The sequence below is a fragment of the Salmo salar genome, chromosome ssa17, assembly GCF_905237065.1.
Source record: "Salmo salar chromosome ssa17, Ssal_v3.1, whole genome shotgun sequence".
Lineage (NCBI taxonomy): Eukaryota > Metazoa > Chordata > Actinopteri > Salmoniformes > Salmonidae > Salmo > Salmo salar.
In genome coordinates, this window is record NC_059458.1 from 69,479,646 (window position 1) to 69,500,826 (window position 21,181).

Consider the following 21,181-nt stretch of genomic DNA (forward strand, 5'->3'; position numbering starts at 1 on the left):
GCAGGGTGGCTAGTGTCTGATATTACTCTGGGACCATGAGGCTCTCTCTCTTACTCTGTTGCTCCTCCCCTCTTCCTCTCTCCTTTGCTGGCCGTCTCTGTATGACCATCTGTTCTTCCCCTTCCTCTCTCATTTTCTCTCAAATGTTGTCTATTCTTTCTTTAAAAAAATAAAATGTTGTTGTACTTTTTAACCATTTTTCTCCCCAATTTCGTGATATCCAATTGGTAGTTACAGTCTTGTCCCACGGCTGCAACTCCCGTACGGACTTGGGAGAGGCGAAGGTCGAGAGCCATGCGTCCTCCGAAACACGACCCTGCCAAGCCGCACTGCTTCTTGACACACTGCTCGCTTAACTCGGAAGCCAATCACACCAATGTGTAGGAGGAAACACCGTACAGCTGGTGACCGAAGTCAGCGTGCAGGTGCTCAGTCCGCCACAAGGAGTCACTAGAGCGCGATGGGACAAGGACATCCCAGCTGGCCAAACCCTCCCCTAACCCGGATGAAGCTGGGCCAATTGTGTGCCGACTCATGAGTCTCCCAGTCGCGGCCGGCTGCGACACAGCCTGGGATCGAACCCGGGTCTGTAGTGACGCCTCTCTCTCTCTCCCTCACCTTCTTCTTGTGCTCTCCCCATCCTTCTCCCATTAGTCTCCTTACTCTCTTCGTACCCTCTCTCTCTCTCTCCACACTCCCCTCCCTCTTTACTTTCTAAACCTCAATCTCTCTCTCTCTCTCTCTCTCTCTGAATTGCCAAGGCCTGATAAAGCCTCTCACTGCCCTATAGTGGAGCCCAGAACCCCAGTGTTGCTGACAGACAATCTCCTATCACATCTCTGGAACTGACAGACTGATCACAGCACTCTAGCCACTACAAAATATTACTGGTTCTCCAATGTCCAATGTGTGAGCCACAACAAGTAACGAGCCAGTCTGTCGGGAACTGCCAATAAAACACGTCTTGTTCTCCGATAGAAAAACACAAATCCAAGTATGAGAAAAATAATAACTTAGATGTAACATAAAGTTTCTATGGGAGTGTGAATGCAAGACAAAGAAGTGTTACTGTTCTCTTGATAAAACTTTTATAGGTCGGCCTACATTTCTGAGGGAAAGTGACTAAGCGTGAACTCCATCGTGGCAGCTTTTCATGTCTTTATCTGAGTTGCTGAGCCACTTTAGTGTTCTAGATCTACGTAAGGCCAGATGATGATTGATGTATGACACGGCCAAGCCTTCATTTCCCCCCGGTTTCAACTTCTGGGAGAAATTTTATGGAACTGAACCACATGATTCAGTTCTTTCAGAGAGAAGTTTAATGGAACTGAACCACATGATTCAGTTCTTTCAGAGAGAAGTTTAATGGAACTGAACCACATGATTCAGTTCTTTCAGAGAGAAGTTTAATGGAACTGAACCACATGATTCAGTTCTTTCAGAGAGAAGTTTAATGGAACTGAACCACATGATTTGGTACTTTCAGAGAGAAGTTTAATGGAACTGAACCACATGATTCGGTACTTTCGGAGAGAAGTTTAATGGAACTGAACCACATGATTCGGTACTTTCGGAGAGAAGTTTAATGGAACTGAACCACATGATTCGGTACTTTCGGAGAGAAGTTTAATGGAACTGAACCACATGATTCGGTACTTTCGGAGAGAAGTTTAATGGAACTGAACCACATGATTCGGTACTTTCGGAGAGAAGTTTAATGGAACTGAACCACATGATTCGGTACTTTCGGAGAGAATTCTGTGCTACGTTTGGTTCTTCGTCTTCGTAGCTCTACGGTCGAAAGTTTCAAGAACTTGAGGAGTTTTCTACACTTTGAGATAAGGCCCATGAGTGTGTTTTCATGGACACATGAAAGAGGACAAGAGAAAGAGAGAAAAATAGAAAGCGAGTGAGGAAGAAAGACTTTGGTATGCTAGATAGGCACACACAGGCATGTGTTAAAGGCATCCCCGCAGTACTGCAGGGATGTGTTGTATGTATGTGTGTGTGTGTGTGTGTGTGTGTGTGTGTGTGTGTGTGTGTGTGTGTGTGTGTGTGTGTGTGTGTGTGTATTACTGTCCAGTATAATGTCCTTTAAAATGGTGGAATCCATCCTGGGGTATCACAACACTCTCTGCTTAAAGCTCTTCTTTAATACACTATTAAAACAGTGACGCAAAATTACCCCTAAATGTCTCTGAAATCTTTAGAATTCAGGCCATGTTTTGGAGAGATCGCATTTCCTCTTCTTTGACAGTGGCTGTGACCGTAGTGAGCAACAAATCTGAACATTTCAGCAAAACATATGCAGCGCTGCAAACGAGTACTGGAAGAGGAGATTCCCCTGAGGGTGCTAAAACAGGGCTTTGCAGCGAATACAGAGCTGCAGTCAAAACAGCATACTGTGGTGCCGCATCATCATCAAAGCAAGATGGAAAAATCGAACTAATTCCCCAAACCTCAGAGATGAAGAAAAGGAACACAGTGAGGGGGGACTGGAGTGTTGTGTCGTGTGTGTGTGTGTGTGTGTGTGTGTGTGTGTGTGTGTGTGTGTGTGTGTGTGTGTGTGTGTGTGTGTGTGTGTGTGTGTGTGTATGTGTGCATGCAGCACAGTGCACTTGCTTACTTCTTCAGTGTTCCAATGTTTGCGGACCTCTTCCTCGCCAATGCATTCACCCTAACACATTTTACCCAAACGATCTATGCGCAGTGCATTGCCAACAAAATCCCATTCTGTTTTCCTTTGTTCCTCACATACTGTAGGTCTCTACAACAGCTCTGCATTTTCACTGAACAGCTTGTGAGGCAGACAGAGAGTATCTTCATAAGGACAGGACGTGTTCTCATAATGGAGCTGGCGTATGAATAATGGATGGAGAAATAAAGCCTGGGCGCCTCGGCACTCAGCAGGTGTGCTTGGGCTCTCGGGGTAAAAATACATCCTGCCCGAGACGGAGAGTTATTTTCTTGCAGAAAGAGTTTCCCTGTTTTTCTGTTGTCTCTTGTTGTCGTGACGAATCCAATCTCTGTTCCCTGTTGTTCGTCCCTCAAAGAGTAAGAAAAGTACTTCTGATGATCATCGATATGGCGTATTGATATCTAAATAAACAGGGTAACAGAGGAAGGACATGGAGGGACTATAGTGAATACAACAGGGGCGATACAGTTTACAGGGGGAACAGGACAGACAGGTGTTGAGCAAACAGACAATGTAGGCAGGTATGTCGATGCCATGCAGCTACGGATGAACAGAAGAGCACACAGTGAGACAGAGGTGTTTGCTTGCATATGAAACTATTCTACTCCTTATTCACCTCCACTACTATATCTTTACCTCTTTACTTCTTCTTCCTCTCCCTATTAATCCATCTCTCCTCTTAGCTCTCTCTCTCCCTCCCTCCCTTCTTCCCTCCAAATATATAATGCTCCCTGCCCCCCTCGCAAAAATGTCAAATGATCAAAGCAGAATAAACAGCTTGGACAATGTGAAAGAGAAGTTTAAAAAAGGGAAAGAAGACATGTATTTGCGGTGAAGGCAAAATCCCTCTACCATCTCTCTCTCCACTTGCCTCTGTCCCACCTTCCCTTCCTTCCCCTCCCTCCCTCCTTTCCTTCCCACCCCCCTTCCTCCATCCCTCCATATGCCAGTGGAGGCTCTTCAGAGGAGGAAGGGGAGGTCCATCCTCCTCAGTGAAATTTCATAAAAATTAAAATTGTGAAACAAAAAAACAAAAAAAGTTATCCTTTTTAGATAAAACTAAATATATTCATATGTCACCAAATAATTGATTAAAACACAGTGTTTTGCAATGGTCAATAGTAACTTCAACAGCACTCTCTGGGGTATCCCCATGGTGTAGCCAGCTAGCTTCTGTCCTCCTCTGGGTGCATTGACTTCAATACAAAACCTAGGAGGCTCGTAGGCCTCACCTCCTTCCATAGACCTACATGGTAATCATGACTACTTCCGGAGGATGACCTCCAACAAATCAAAGCTTTTGCAATATGAACTGACATGTTGTCCATCCGATCATAGGATTAGGATCAAAGAATTCATGATTTTTCAGTCTGATCAACTGTAGGCTACTAATAATAGCAGATGCATACAGCCTATGCGCCCTGTCCATCTGGTCAGGGTAACTAATTAGTAACATTATGTATTTATAGTCCATTTGTGTGTCAGGAGAAAATGTGAATGTGATCAAATTTGTTTTATATTCAAAATTGGACTGGCTAGGCTGCCAATACGTTTTCAACCCAAAATGATTAACTGGAATGAATCAGTCAACATTATGGTGATGACATATGTGAGTTAATGTTTTATAAGGCCTACAGCTGCATAAGCCTGCATGATGCAAACATGCATAAAGCAAGCTCAGCCCTGTGAGTTCTGTTGTCTATCAGTTGATGTCTCTGTGTCTGGGTAGAGGGAATCTCCCTCCTAATCTCGTCTAAATGTAATTCATATGATATAAGTATAAGGTTGCTGCAGTTTGGCAGGGTTTTCATCCATGTGACCTGATTAAGAAAAACTGGTCCCATCATAGCCCTTATAAAACCTTTTACAACTGATGAATCACTGTCATACCTTATAGGGTCCAGAGTTTTCCCAAATAGGTTAACAGATAAGGAGAAACTCTGGGCCCCAGGGGGTAAAAATTGCCCCCCCACTCAGGGACCTATGGTGCCACCAGTCTGCTTGCAGTTATCGTCAGGTATGTGGATGATCAGGAATTTATTCAGGAACGTTTCTTGGGCTACTTTGATGTGTGAAGTGGGCGAGATGCGCAGTCTGTGTTTGACTGTGAATTTTGAGATGTCTGAGTTTAACTTCATGGAGAAACTTGTTGTTCAAACCTATAATGGCACAGCTGTAATGGAATGTATCTGCTATTTGTATTTACAGCCAAGTCCCCTTCTGTTCCCTTATTAAAACCTGTTGGGGATAGGGGGCAGTATTTGCACGGCCGGATAAAAAACGTACCCGATTTAATCTGGTTACTACTCCTGCCCAGTAACTAGAATATGCATATAATTAGTAGATTTGGATAGAAAACACTCTAAAGTTTCTAAAACTGTTTGAATGGTGTCTGTGAGTATAACAGAACTCATATGGCAGGCCAAAACCTGAGAAGATTCCATGCAGGAAGTGGAAATCTGATTTGTGGAATCACCTTCAACACTTTGCCTATGAAACACACCGTGAGTTAGGATTCATTTAGCACTTCCTAAGGCTTCCACTAGATGTCAACAGTCTTTACAAAGTGGTTTGAGTGTTCTCCTGTAAAAACTGACCGAACGAGAGGCCTGGAAAGTTGGTCATAGGCGGATGGCCATGTCTACTATGACGCGCATGCGTGTGGGGACCCTTTCTTTCCGAAACGTTTTATAAGACAATGCAATCGTCCGCCTTGAATATTATTGAAGTTCTGATTGAAAAAGGCCCTAAAGACTTATGCTATACAACGTTTGACATGTTTGAATGAAAGTACTTTTTTTTTTGCTCTTTCGTGGCGACAAGTCCCGCGGGCTTCGGTACATTTTGAGTAGCCTACAGAACGCGCTAACAAGAAGGAGCTATTGGGACATAAATTATTAACTTTTTCGAACAAAACTACATTTGTTGTGGACCTGGGATTCCTGGAAGTGCCTTCTGATGAAGATAATCAAAGGTAAGTGAATATTTACAATAGTATATTTGATTTTAGATGGTTCCAAGATGGCGCTAACATGTATCGCCAAGCCTATTTTTCTTAGCATAGCACCTCGTTTATTGCAAAGTGTGATTTCCCAGTAAAGTTATTTTGAAATCTGGCAATGCGGTTGCATTCACGAGATGTTAATCTATAATTCCTTGAATGACAATATTATAATTTACCAATGTTTTCGAATAGTAATTTTGTAAATTGTAGCGCTGATTCACCGGCAGCATTTGAGGGAAAATATTGTCTGAATTTCACCGCCACTGTAAAATGCTGTTTTTGGATATAAATATGAACTTGATAGAACAAAAAATGCATGTATTGTCTAACATAATATCCTAGGAGTGTCATCTGATGAAGATTGTCAAAGGTTAGTGCATCATTTTAGCTGGTTTTCTGCTTTTGGTGACGCCTGTCTTTGCATTGACAAAACATTACACACAGCTATTTTCATTGTACTGTCCTAACATAATCTAACTTTATGCTTTCGCCGTAAAGCCTTTTTGAAATCAGACAACGTGGTTAGATTAAGGAGATGTTTGTCTTTCAAAGGGTGTAAGATAGTTGATTGTTTGAGAAATTTAAATTATTTGATTTATTCTGTTTTGAATTTCGCGCGTTGTATCTTGTCTAGCAATCCCGTAATCGGGATCCGAACGGGAAGGGGTATCCCCAACTTAAGAGGTGATGACCACTCCACTAGCATCGTCAACTCTCTCCTGACATGAACTGAAGCCATGTCTCATGTGCCCTCTCATCCACTGGCACATTGAATGTTTTCTCTCCAAGCACCCCTATCAATTTTCTCTCATTACTGTATGTAGAGTCCATCACATACACAAACACAATCACATTATTACACATCAATGATTTGACTCTTTGCTTGGACAAACTCATTCTTAGGTCTTTTGTCTAACTGTGTAATGTGTTGTGTTATTGCTTTTTGTCTTCCCAGACAAATCCTGTCCTGCACTGAAGTCAAGCCTCTGAACACCTCAACTCATGCCTCATACCCTCATTCAATCACTGCTGTGATCCCTTCCCAACACTGTAAGTAGCCCTCTCATCCCCATTCCCCATAATAGTGTACTATAAATATCTTTATTAAATGCGTTAGGTTAAAATAATAAGTCTTTGACAATTTTTGAAACACACTTTGTCGTCTCCGTGGATTCCATGCCTATACCGTGGGTCTCCCATCCTCCTCAATTGTTCAAGTCACCAGCCTCCACTGCCATATCCATCATGCTCCCTGCCCCCTCCTTCCCTCCCTCCCTCTCCCTCCCTCCATCTCTCTCCCTCCACTGTGGGCTAAGGAGATTGAGTGGTTCCAGGTGTCAGGGTGACTGACAGGGCAGAGCCAGGCCTTGGCTGCTGCCTGACACTCACTCTTCCCTCTCTCTCTCTCTCTCTCTCTCTATCCTCTCTCTCTCTCGCTCTATCTCTCTCTAACTCTATCATCTCTCTCTCGCTCTATCTCTCTCTCTCTCTCTATCATCTCTCTCTCACTCTCTCTCTCTCTATCCTCTCTCTCTATCATCTCTCTCTCGCTCTCTATCTCTCTCTCTATCATCTCTCTCTCGCTCTCTCTCTCTATCCTCTCTCTCTATCATCTCTCTCTCGCTCTCTCTCTCTCTAACCTCTCTCTCTCTCTATCCTCTCTCTCTCGCTCTCTCTCTATCATCTCTCTCTCGCTCTATCTCTCTCTCTCTCTCTCTATCCTCTCTCCCTCTCTAAGCTCTCTCTCTAACCTCTCTCTCTCTAACTCTTTCTCTCTCGCTCTAACCTCTCTCTCTAAGCGCTCTCTCTAACCCCTCTCTCTACCCCCCTCTCTCCCTTTTTCTCTCTCATGCTCTCTCCTCTCTTTCCTTCTCTTCTCTATCTCTTTCCCTCTTCCATTTCTCTCTCTCCCCTTTTTCTCTCTCTGCCAGGAGACTGACAAGTGCAGCCAGCCTCCGTTGCTTTGCCATTAGGATGTAATTACAGTGCTGACGGCTCGCGCTCAACAGTGACCGCTAACGCCTGCGCAAGTCTACGTGAGCCGACCGGGCGTGTTAATGGGAGGTTGGTTGACGGTTGGTTGTCTGCATTATGTTTGGTTAGCTGCAATAGTGTTGCAGCAGTTTCCTTTCACGGTGACATCAAAGTGTTGGCTACCCAGGGTTGGGGTTTATCTACTGCATTGTACATCCTCTTCTCTGACTTTACTGTATACTGCTGTTGCTGCATTAATGGGAAGATTCAGCGTATATGCTCCTTGTGTTCATGGCACCCTGCATGCAGAGCGTATTAGTATGTGTGACTCACACAAAAGTATGTGTTTTTAAAGGAAAGTGTGTCCTTGGCGCTGTGCAGTACTGCAGGGATGTGATGTGTGTGGCTTTCTGTGTGTGTGTGTGTGTGTGTGTGTGTGTGTGTGTGTGTGTGTGTGTGTGTGTGTGTGTGTGTGTGTGTGTGTGTGTGTGTGTGTGTGTGTGTGTGTGTGTGTGTGTGTGTGTGTGCGCGCGTGTGGGAGTCATGTGTGTGAGTCATATATTACTATAAGTGTGTGTGTGTGTATTTGTGTGAGTGTAATTCTGTGTATATATTTCTGTGTGTGTGTGTGTGTGTGTGTGTGTGTGTGTGTGTGTGTGTGTGTGTGTGTGTGTGTGTGTGTGTGTGTGTGGCATGTGAGTGTACATTTCTGTGTGTGCGTGTTTCTCTCTCTGTGTGTCTGTGTTAGCATGCGCAGGCCTCCCTGCTGTTTCCCTGTTGCCCCCGTATTGTGACACACCAGTTCCCTGCCGAAGGAGAGAGAACAATCTCTTTAATGACCCCCCTCCACTCCCACAGTGTGAAACATTAACTACTCTCACGCTTCAGGCATCGCGGGCTCAAAAACTAAACATAATGATTATTAATTCATATCAAAATTAATATTTTTTTCCTTCCTAGAGTGTTTGAGTAGAGATGAGACACTATGAGTCTAGAATCTCTTTTAGAGAAACCTTCAACTCTAAACACTTCATGGTACACAGAAGGCAGTCCCAGAGCTCCCTAGGTCCTGCGGTCATCTCGATTTGACGCTAAAGAGCCCCCTGTGTCCTAGTGTGTTGTGGTAGCACGCTGTTTCGCTCCCGTCCCGGTTTGTCAGCTTCATATGAGTAGGATTTTAGTCATGACACCCCCCTGAGAGAGTATTCTGAACCTGAACGTTTCCCTGACGACAGTTAGGTCACTTTGACGTTCTTCCTTCTTCACTAGTATCGCTACTATAAACAACTCCGTTTCTGCAGTGTCATCAGCACCAACAGAGATAGATTAGATATCTGGGCTCGTGACCAGAGGGTTTCAGGGTTCAGATCCCAGATGGGATCATCGCCATGGAGACACAGAAAAAGGGCAACCTTTTGAAAGCCACCTCAGCAATACTGTATGGATGGCAAATTAGCCCCCCCCATGTATGCTAAATCCATGCCTGAGCCAAAAAAAATAAAAGTGTTGTTTGTTTCTTGTGATGCTGTGCCCGGTTTACAATTTGCTAACTGTAGCTAGTGTACACCACCTATACCTTACTGTAGCTAGTGTACACCACCTATACCTTACTATAGCTAGTGTACACCACCTATACCTTACTGTACTGTAGCTAGTGTACACCACATATACCTTGCTGTAGCTAGTGTACACCACCTATACCTTACTGTAGCTAGTGTACACCACCTATACCTTACTGTAGCTAGTGTACACCACCTATACCTTACTGTAGCTAGTGTACACCACCTATACCTTACTGTAGCTAGTGTACACCACCTATACCTTACTGTAGCTAGTGTACACCACCTATACCTTACTGTACTGTAGCTAGTGTACACCACCTATACCTTACTGTAGCTAGTGTACACCACCTATACCTTACTGTACTGTAGCTAGTGTACACCACATATACCTTGCTGTAGCTAGTGTACACCACCTATACCTTACTGTACTGTAGCTAGTGTACACCACATATACCTTGCTGTAGCTAGTGTACACCACCTATACCTTACTGTAGCTAGTGTACACCACCTATACCTTACTGTAGCTAGTGTACACCACCTATACCTTACTGTAGCTAGTGTACACCACCTATACCTTACTGTAGCTAGTGTACACCACCTATACCTTACTGTACTGTAGCTAGTGTACACCACCTATACCTTACTGTAGCTAGTGTACACCACCTATACCTTACTGTACTGTAGCTAGTGTACACCACATATACCTTGCTGTAGCTAGTGTACACCACCTATACCTTACTGTAGCTAGTGTACACCACCTATACCTTACTGTACTGTAGCTAGTGTACACCACATATACCTTATTGTAGCTAGTGTACACCACCTATACCTTGCTGTAGCTAGTGTACACCCCCTATGCATCACAACTGTGATTTGGCTGATTTGAGGAAATCTAATATATTCAACCCTAACTCCTTGACTCTTTAAAAACCCTCCTCTTTCCACTCTCTTATTGCTTTCTTTTCAGATTACTAGCACCCTCTTCTTCTTCCTTTTCCTCCTCCTCCTCCTCTGCTCCCTTCACCCTCTCCTCTGCTCCCTTCACCCTCTCCTCCTCCCCTGATTCCCCTCCTCCTCCTCTGCTCCCTTCACCTTCTCCTCCTCCTCCTCCTTCCCTGATTCCCCTCCTCCTCTGCTCCCTTCACCCTCTCCTCCTCCTTCCCTGATTCCCCTCCTCCTCTGCTCCCTTCACCCTCTCCTCCTCCTCCTCCTTCCCTGATTCCCCTCCTCCTCTGCTCCCTTCACCTTCTCCTCCTCCTCCTCCTCCTCCCCTGATTCCCCACCTCCTCATCCTCCTCCTCCCCTGATTCCCCTCCTCCTCCTCTGCTCCCTTCACCTTCTCCTCCTCCTCCTTCCCTGATTCCCCTCCTCCTCCTCTGCTCCCTTCAACCTCTCCTCCTCCTCCTTCCCTGATTCCCCTCCCCCTCCTTTGCTCCCTTCACCCTCTCTTCCTCCCCTGATTCCCCTCCTCCTCCTCCTCCTCCAGCTCATGAGTCGAGCATTAATCAGTTCATCAGGCAGAACACAAGGACAAAGACCAGTTACTGGCTGATTCCGCATAAATAAGCATATTTCTCTCCCTCTTTGGTGCAGAAAGAAGAGTAGGCCTAATACATCAGCCACTATTCCTCAGTATGACTGGTGGAGAAAGAAGCATGACTTAGTGCCACACAGGCTGTTCTTGGGATTTATGTGAAAATGGTGGTTTGTTAATGGTGGTGTTAAACATTGCAACAGTGGGACATCCCTCATACTGTGTGTGTGTGTGTTGCACAGAGCTAGGTGGCATAACAAGCTCTACAGTATCTGTAATAAGATACATTTAGCTGCAGTTGAACATGCTTGTTGAGTCAACAGCACAAGAGAAACTTGTCCTGCAACACAACTAACCACAAACCAACATAAGCTACCTTCACCTTTCTATCCCCCTTTCAGGTCAAAGGTCAATCGATGCATATAGTGACAGCTTCAACAGGTGAAAAAGGACGATTATTTTATGTTGTTTCGCACAAATCCCAGTCAGTGATCACCTAGATTCTGCACCGTCATGCTATCAGAAATACATCAATACGCTTTAGATTATGTAAGGGTCATCTCATCCCTTTGGATTGTACAATATATTAAAATCCATAAGGTCACTTTATATTTTAGTTGTTGAATATCATTAAATGTAATATCATCAAAAACCACAGACTATCAAACAACGACATTCCTCTCTCTAATCACAAGGTCAAGGGAAGTCATATTATTTTCTGATGAATTATTACAAACTTCTGAACTCTCTCCTTCTTCTGCTTTTAATCTGTGATTTGACCCCCCAATTCACGGCCAAAACAGCCGTTAACATTTTGACATAGACCTCATGAATCGCTAATACCACCACCACTAATCAACCCTGTTGAACATGAAATGGTCCGTTCCGTAAATAGCTTTGACTGGAGGGCCCGGTCAAACCAAGTCAGCTAGGAAAGGGGTAAGGCACTGAGTTCTAGGTGGGTTACATGAGGTAATACACCACCTATACCTTACCGTACTGTAGCGTACCTCTCCGGCCTCCTCCAGCTTCTTTTTCGTGAAGAAGAAGGACGGAGGTCTCCACCCCTGTATCGATTATCGGACACTGAATAAGGCAACTGTTCAATTCAGTTATCCCCTGCCTCTCATACCCACTGTGATCGAACAGATGCACGGTGCTCAGTACTTTACCAAATTGGATTTACGCAGCGCCTACAACCTGGTGTGCATCAGAGAGGGGGATGAATGGAAGACCATTTTCAGCACCAGCTCCAGACACTACGAATACAGGGTAATGCCGAACGGCCTGACAAATGCACCGGTGTTTCAATCCTTCATTAACAGGTGTTTAGAGACATGTTGGGTCGCTGTGTAGTGGTGTAAATAGATGACATCTTGGTGTACTCCACTACACGCGAGCAACATGTCTCTCATGTCAGGTCCGTTTTGGAGAGGCTGATAGGGCATCACCTGTACGCCAAGGCGTAGAAGTGTCTTTTCTTCCAGCAGGCTGTCTCCTTCCTGGGCTATCGGATATCCACTGCGGGAGTGGAGATGGAAAAGCAGAGGGTCAGAGCCGAAATAAAAGATCCCACACAAAAAGCTTTTTTTCTCTCAAATTGAGTGAGCATTTCTCCATTGCCAAGATAATCCATCCACCTGACAGATGTGGCATATCAAGAAGCTGATTAACCAGCATGATCATTACACAGGTACACCTTGTGCTGGGGACAATAAAGGCCACTCTAAAATGTCCAGTTTTGTCACACAACACAATGCCACAGATGTCTCAAGAACTGAGGAGAGCATGCTGGCATGCTGACTGCAGGAATGTCCACCAGAGCTGTTGCCAGAGACTTTAATGTCCATTTCTCTACCATGAGCCGCCTCCAACATAGCTTCAGAGAATTTGGCAATACATCCAACCGGACTCACAACCGCAGACCACGTGTAACCATGCCAGCCCAGGACCTCCACATCCGGCTTCTTCACCTGCAGGATCGTCTGAGACCAGCCACCCAGACAGGTGATTAAACTGTGGGTTTGAACAACCAAAGAATTTCTGCACAAACTGTCAGAAACCGTCTCAGGGAAGCTCATCTGCATGCTCATCACCCTCACCAGGGTCTTGACCTGACTGCAGTTCGGCATCGTAACTGACTTCAGTGGGCAAATGCTCACCTTCAATGGCCACTGTCACGCTGGAGAAGTGTGCTCTTTACGGATTAATCCTGGTTTCAACTCTATTGGGCAGATGGCAGACAGCGTGTATGGCCTAGTGTGGGCAAGTGGTTTGCTGATGTCAACGTTGTGAACAGAGTGCCCCATGGTGGCGGTAAGGTTATAGTATGGGCAGGCATACGCTACGGACAACGAACACAATTGCATTTGAATGCACAGAGATACCGTGACAAGATCCTGAGGCCCATTGTCGTGCCATTCATCCTCTGCCATCACATCATGTTTTAGCATGATAATGTACAGACCCATGTCACAAGGATCTGTACACAATTTCTGGAAGCTGAAAATGTCCCAGTTCTTCCATGGCCTGCATACTCACCACACATGTCACCCGTTGAGCATGTTTGGAGTGCTCTGGATCTACGTGTACGACAGCGTGTTCCAGTTCCCACCAATATCCAGAAACTTCGCACAGCCATTGAAGAGGAAGGGACAGCATTCCAGCGGTCGCAATCATCCGCCTGATAAATGTGAATGTATGTGAAGGAGATGTGTTGTGCTGCATGAGGCAAATGGTGGTCAGTAAAACCTTTGAAAATGTTGCATGCTGCGTTTATATTTTTGATCAGTGTATATTCTCACCATACACAGTAAACCACCATAAACCAAACATAGACCAACCACAGACCACCTCCACTGCTCCACTGCTCCACTGCTCCAATCTCCAAGCCCCCCTATGAGTCTCCCCGACCCAGGTCAGGTGCAGCGAAGCTGGGCTAGATGTGGCTCCGATTCTCCCTCTTTGATTTGATGGATACAGCTCATTACAGTAATGCCATACCCACGCACCCACACTAGTGACTAGAGGCCTTCACCAAGCGCTCAGTCAGCCTGCGACACTGATCAATTCATTCAGTATATAAATCAAGAGACCGACACCCACCCTGATTACGTTAGACAGCCATCTAGCCATTAACCCCAGGATCCTGTATCCCATTTAGTGTTGACACACCTCCGTCCGCTCTGATGATGTCAGGGAGATTGATTTGTCCACAGAAAAGGCTGTGGTGTAAAAGGATGTGGGTAAAATAATTAAGCAGCTGGACAATGATGTTGAGTGTTGATGTGATGGGGTTAGGGGGGTGAAGCGAGTGTGTGTGTGTGTGTGTGTGTGTGTGTGTGTGTGTGTGTGTGTGTGTGTGTGTGTGTGTGTGTGTGTGTGTGTGTGTGTGTGTGTGTGTGTGTGTGTGTGCGTACGTGCGCCCATCACATCTAGAATGGAATTAATTCCGTCACAAATCTCTTTGGAAGGATCAGAGTTCAGCAAAATGTCATTCCACAACGTGTCTATCCATCTCTCTTCAGACATCGATCAGATTTCTCATCATCACAATGTTCCCTATACAAGACGACAAGTTGACTCGCTTTGCATTCTTCATTCAGACAAGGTGAAGGTCATCTAGCTTAGCCACGTAGCATCTTTCCTAGTCCCTGCCCTAGTCGCCGCAGGCAGTTATCATGTGAGACCAGGTGGAGCTCTGACTGAAACAAACTCCATTTTGTCTCCGACTTTGTGCTCTGAGCACGTTATATAACCTCTGGGGCCCAAATGCACATTCTCCGCCAAATCTCTCAGAGCTCTGACATGGAACGGACAAAGGCATAGCAGCAGAGACATGTTTAAATCAGGAGGGAGACAGAGAGAGTCACATTCAGAGACACTATTCGGTTTGCCTTGTTATTTTCTTCCCATCTGGATATGACATCCTCTGAAGATGTGATAGGTAGGGTAACATGTGGTCCATAACCACAAAGTACACAACCAAAGAGAACAGGATGTACTCAGAGTCAGACCTACTCACTAAGCAACGACAATACTCGACAAATCAATAGAGCCTAAGTAACAATGCAGAACCCCTCTTGGGAACAGATGGACTCTCCTGTGTGGAATCACAATGAAGGATGGGACATTCTATTATGCAGAAAATGGGGAAATGGGGGAAGGGAAGTGGAGAATCTATTGTAATGGGCAGTCTTCAACGGGAAGGTTAAATGAAGGTCATTAGGCCTATACTGTATGCATGATGTGATCCACGCGTTGAAAGCATGTTGATTAACTATCAGGTGATTGTGTTGGAACCCCTCCGAGGATTCCACCTTCACATGACTCCACTGTGATATGAGAGTTTGTCCTGCCTTCTCCATTCCTACTCTCCATGTCGGATCAATCGAAATGATAGATTGGCTTTGGAGACACCAATCAATTTAGTTCTTATCTGGTAGGACAGTGAGAGGCCTCAGGGAGAGCACCACTGAGCTTCAAGCATCTAACATGGTGATGAAAGGAAGAGAGACCAAGAGAGACAAAGAGAGACAAAGAGAGACAAAGACAGACAGAGAGAGAAAAGAGGAGTGGGAGTGAGCTTGAAGGAGCTAACATGGTGATGAAAGAGAGAGAGAGAGAGAGAGAGAGAGAGAGAGAGAAAGAAAGAAAGAAAGAAAACAGAGAGAGAAAAGAGGAGTGGAAGTGAGGGAGAAGAGAAGAGAAAGGGAGAGTTTCTGAATAAGAATGTTCAGGTATGTAGATCTGTGCATATCACCCTGACTGGACATTTACTACAGAATGTTCTTATCAATGTCACACTGATGAATAAGGTATTAAAACCCTGCCTTTACCAGCAGTGAAAGTTATTTTTATGGCAGGGGAGAAATCTATAATTCTGCTTGAGGTGAGGCTACAGAGTAAAAGATTGCAGCACCAGTGTTCTCACACCTCCGTTTAAAAATGGATTTGCTTTAATTTGAGGTGTTGGAACGAAGGTGTGATTGGCTGTGGATTTTGCCGCTCAGGGCTTGATCACACACACACACACACACACACACACACACACACACACACACACACACACACACACACACACACACACACACACACACACACACACACACATACATGTACCTACAGACACACACACACACACACACACACACACATACATGTACCTACAGACACACACACACACACACACACACACACACACACACACACACACACACACACACATACATGTACCTACAGACACACACACACACACACACACACACACACACACACACACACACACACACACACATACATGTACCTACAGACACACACACACACACACACACACACACACACACACACACACTGCCAATGGAACATCGTTTCAGAGAGAATGGAGCGGAGGTATGAAATATTCACAACAGATTTCAAGTTCAATCTTCTCCACAGGCCTTAGCCTTGGGTAAAGCAGACCACAAGAGAAGGAAGAAGGAGGGAGGGAGGAAAGGAAAGGAAAGCTGGGGATAGCAGCTATTAAATATGTATGTGTGACATACAGCAAAGATCCTGACCGCAACACAAAACATCATGGGCCCGAGGGAGAGCAACTGAGAGAAAAATAAATCACTGGACCGTACCATACTACCCACCACCATGGAACTACGTGGAGCAGCCCTCAGAATGTCACTTCATTGTCTGTATTTATGGGATGAGGTTTTGTTGCATTTAACAATGGTAACTGCTAAGGCACAGAAAAATATTAACAACAAATAGATGGGAATCTAATGTACAGAGTGAGCGATGCACTCGGTATATAGGCTTTGGCACAGGCGAGGCTAAAACAGCGATACTGCGCGGTGCCGTGCTTCTACGTTGGATAGATTTATTTTAAAACTATCATGGCGCCTGCCGTTTCAGACTGCCAGGATGACGCTCATTCACATCCCATTAAACAAAAGTGTCACTGTGCTATTTTTACACCGCAGCATGTAAAGCTCAACACTGATGCATGACAATGAGGGAATGAGAGACAGGGATTGAAAAGAGAGAAAGATAGAGAAGAAGAGGAGAGAGGGAGAGGGGTAGAGAGAGAGAGAAAGAGAGAGGGAGTGGGAGAAAGATAGATATTATGGGAGGAGAGAGAGATAGAGAGGCCGCTAAAGAAAATGTGAGCAAAAAGAGGTAGAGAGAGGCCTGGGAAACAGGATTTGACTGTTCCTGGTTTGAGACTCTGCCTGCAACAAACATTGTCCTTATTTCAAAGGCTGATCGTCCATTATGTGGCCACGTTAAATCACATCGGACAACGAGGACAGCTCTGGGGGAAGGGCTGGGTGACATCCAGAGCGACTTACAGTAGTGAATACATACATTTCATAAAATTTTTCTCCGTACTGGTCCCCCATGGGAATCGAACCCACAATCGAACCCACAAACCCCATGCAAACACCATGCTCTACCAACTGAGCCACACGGGACCGTACACCCAATAATATCATGTACAGTTGATGTCGGAAGTTTACATACACCTTAGCCAAATACATTTAAACTCAGTTTTTCACAATTCCTGACATTTAATCCAATCAAAAATTCCCTGTCTTAGGTCAGTTCGGATCACCACTTTATTTTAAGAATGTGAAATGTCAGAATAATAGGAGAGATAATTATTTATTTCAGCTTTTATTTCTTTCATCACATTCCCAGTGGGTCAGAAGTTTACATACACTGAATTAGTATTTGGTAGCATTGCCTTTAAATTGTTTAACTTGGGTCAAACGTTTCGGGAAGCCTTCCACAAGCTTCCCACAATAAGTTGTGTGAATTTTGGCCCATTCTTCCTGACAGAGCTGGTGTAACTGAGTCAGGTTTGTAGGACTCCTTGCTCGCACACACTTTTTCAGTTCTGCTCACAAATGTTCTATGGGACTGAGGTCGGGGCTTTGTGATGGCCACTCCAATACCTTGACATTTTGCCACAATTTTGGAAGTATGCTTGGAGTCATTGTCCACATCCTGACTGATGTCTTGAGATGTTGCTTCAACATATCCACATAATTTTCCTACCTCATGATGCCATCTATTTTGTGAAGTGCACCAGTCTCTCCTGCAGCAAAGCACCCCCACAACATGATGCTGCCACCCCGGTGCTTTACGGTTGGGATGGTGTTCTTTGGCTTGCAAGCCTCCCCCTTTTTCCTCCAAACATAACGATGATCATTATGGCCAAACAGCTCTATTTTTGTTTCATCAGACCAGAGGACATTTCTCCAAAAAGTACAATCTTTGTTCAGATGTGCAGTTGCAAACCGTAGTCTGGCTTTTTTATGGCGGTTTTGGAGCAGTGGCTTCTTCCTTGCTGAGCGGCCTTTCAGGTTATTTCGATATGGAACTCGTTTTACTCTGGATATAGATACTTTTGTACCTGTTTCCTCCAGCATCTTCACAAGGCCCTTTGCTGTTCTTCTGGGATTGATTTGTACTTTTCGCACCAAAGTACGTTCATCTCTAGGAGACAGAACGCGTCTCCTTCCTGAGCGGTATGACGGCTGTGTGGTCCCATGGTGTTTATACTTGCGTACTATTGTTTGTACAGATGAACGTGGTACCTTCAGGCGTTTGGAAATTGCTTCCAAGGATGAATCAGACTTGTGGAGGTCTACAATTTTATTTCTGAGGTCTTGGCTGATTTCTTTAGATTTTCCCATGATGTCAAGCAAAGAGGCACTGAGTTTGAAGGTAGGCCTTGGAATACATCCACAGGTACACCTCCAATTGACTCAAATGATGTCAATTAGCCTATCAGAAGCTTCAAAAGCCATGACATAATTTTCTGGAACTTTCCAAGATGTTTAAAGACACAGTCAACTTAGTGTATGTAAACTTCTGACCCACTGGAATTGTGATACAGGCTTGGTATCTGTTAAATGTATCATAATTTCTTCTGTGGAATGACAGAGAGTTGGTTCTCTCTCTCACATATACAGTACACGTGTGCACACACACTAACACACACACCAACACACAGAGAACATCCTGTCCCCTCTGATCAGGAGGAGCAGGGCAGAGTGGTGGAGCCAAATACAGCAGGAGGCACTGGCTTGTGACGCAAGGGGCCGCAGAGCCACACACACACACACACACACACACACACACACACACACACACACACACACACACACACACACACACACACACACACACACACACACACACACACACACACACAGGCCATAGACATGGCAGGACATAAAACAGAATCCAATCAGCTCAGTCTCAGAGAGAGAGGATGGAGAGACTGCCATCACACACACAAATCACACAGATGTAGAGAGGGGGAGAGAGAGAGGGGGAGAGAGAGAGAGAGAGAGAGAGAGAGAGAGAGAGAGAGAGAGAGAGAGAGAGAGAGAGAGAGAGGAGACAAATAAACAGGCAGAGACAGAAAACAGAAAGATAAAAGGAGCAAAATATTAGGGCAATAAATTAGTAGAATGTGAGAACAACAGAATAATCCTGTAGGAGGAGGAGACAAAGAGTCATAGAATTCAAGACAGAAAGGGACAGAACAACAGAATGTTCCTGTAGGAGGAGGAGACAAAGAGTCATAGAATTCAAGATAGAAAGGGACAGAACAACAGAATGTTCCTGTAGGAGGAGGAGACAAAGAGTCATAGAATTCAAGATAGAAAGGGACAGAACAACAGAATGTTCCTGTAGGAGGAGGAGACAAAGAGTCATAGAATTCAAGATAGAAAGGGACAGAACAACAGAATGTTCCTGTAGGAGGAGGAGACAAAGAGTCATAGAATTCAAGATAGAAAGGGACAGAACAACAGAATGTTCCTGTAGGAGGAGGAGACAAAGAGTCATAGAATTCAAAATAGAAAGGGACAGGAAATAAGTGTTGGTGGAGGTTGATATAGTATACTATTTGGCATTTCAGATTTGAATGTTGGAAGTGAATCACTCACTAATACAGCATTCTGAAAGTTGGACAAACATTGTAAACGCATCACTAATACAGCATTCTGAAAGTTGGACAAACATTGTAAACGCATCACTAATACAGCATTCTGAAAGTTGGACAAACATTGTAAACGCATCACTAATACAGCATTCTGAAAGTTGGACAAACATTGTAAACGCATCACTAATACAGCATTCTGAAAGTTGGACAAACATTGTAAATGCATCACTAATACAGCATTCTGAAAGTTGGACAAACATTGTAAATGCATCACTAATACAGCATTCTGAAAGTTGGACAAACATTGTAAATGCGTGACTCATAGAGCAGTATCCTCTTTCAGAAGGGTCCCATGGGAACAGTACACATCACATACTATAGGATTGTATGTGCTTTTTCACATCAAGGTCAACACATGATGAAGTATCACAACCTCAAAACCATTTCACTGTTCCACTCAAAATTCCCTTCTATTCAAATTCAAAAATGCTCAGAATTTCTTGGTATTTTCCTTACAATAGCAGGTCTTTCTGTGACAGGAGCGAGAGCGGGAGTATGGGCCTTTGACGTGAATTGTGGCAGCTTCTCTTTCCCTCTCATCTCTTCTCTCCCTCTCTGGAGACCCGAGAAAGCATTTGGGTGTATCGTCTCGTTTGTATGTTTCAAGGACGTTCGCTCTTTCTCTGCTGGCAGGGAGGTTAGGCCCATTTCTTGCTGGCAGTTGCGGTGAAAAGAAGTTGGGGAAACATTGTTAATTGGGTTGAGACAGAGCACGACGGGGGAAAGAGAGAAAGCGCAATGCTTGGCGAGATGACTGTACACTGTTTCATTTTGTGGAGGGGGGGGCACAAACTATGTTATCTCCACACACTCGCCAACACACACATACGCCAACCTCCCCAAACTCAATCTCTCTTCACTGGTGAAATTGCTTTTCCCGGAAATGTTTCAGAGGTTTGTTTTCATGGTGGGCAGGAATAAGTTAGGCCCATAGGTTGCGGTCGTCGTCGGAGGAAGGTTTCGCTTTAAACTAACTATGAACTTAGCGAGACGGGCGAGATGCTATCCCACGCCGAGGGGGATGAAAGGGTCGAAATTCAATTACGTTTCGCTGGGATGTGAAAGGTCTCTCTTCCAGAGCCAAGATCCTTTTCATGCTATAAACTCAGCATTCCATCTTAAATCTTTGTATTTATTTATTTATCAATTTACCAAAGTGGGCGGTTAAAGGCTAGCACTCTGTTTGTCGGTGTCATGGAGACCGAACGAGGTCCTGGTGGATAGATGTAATCGAGAGAAGAATGTGACCAAGCAGGCCGCAGTAGGATCAAACTAACGGTGTGTTTCCCTGTCGTCTGAGAGGATGTATTGGAGACTCAAAGGTTGTTCATTCGACACATTTAGTCAAAATGGTAGAGCGATAGCACCGCTGCATCTACTCATGATGACATACTGCTCT

General features: G+C 44.7%; 1 protein-coding gene across 4 annotated transcripts in view; it reads right to left on the reverse strand.

Annotated features, from left to right (window-relative positions):
* The window catches only part of LOC106592487 (IQ motif and SEC7 domain-containing protein 3), a 294,872-nt gene that overhangs the window by 159,720 nt on the left and 113,971 nt on the right, over positions 1–21,181 (reverse strand). The gene's annotated exons all lie outside the window — the stretch shown is intronic.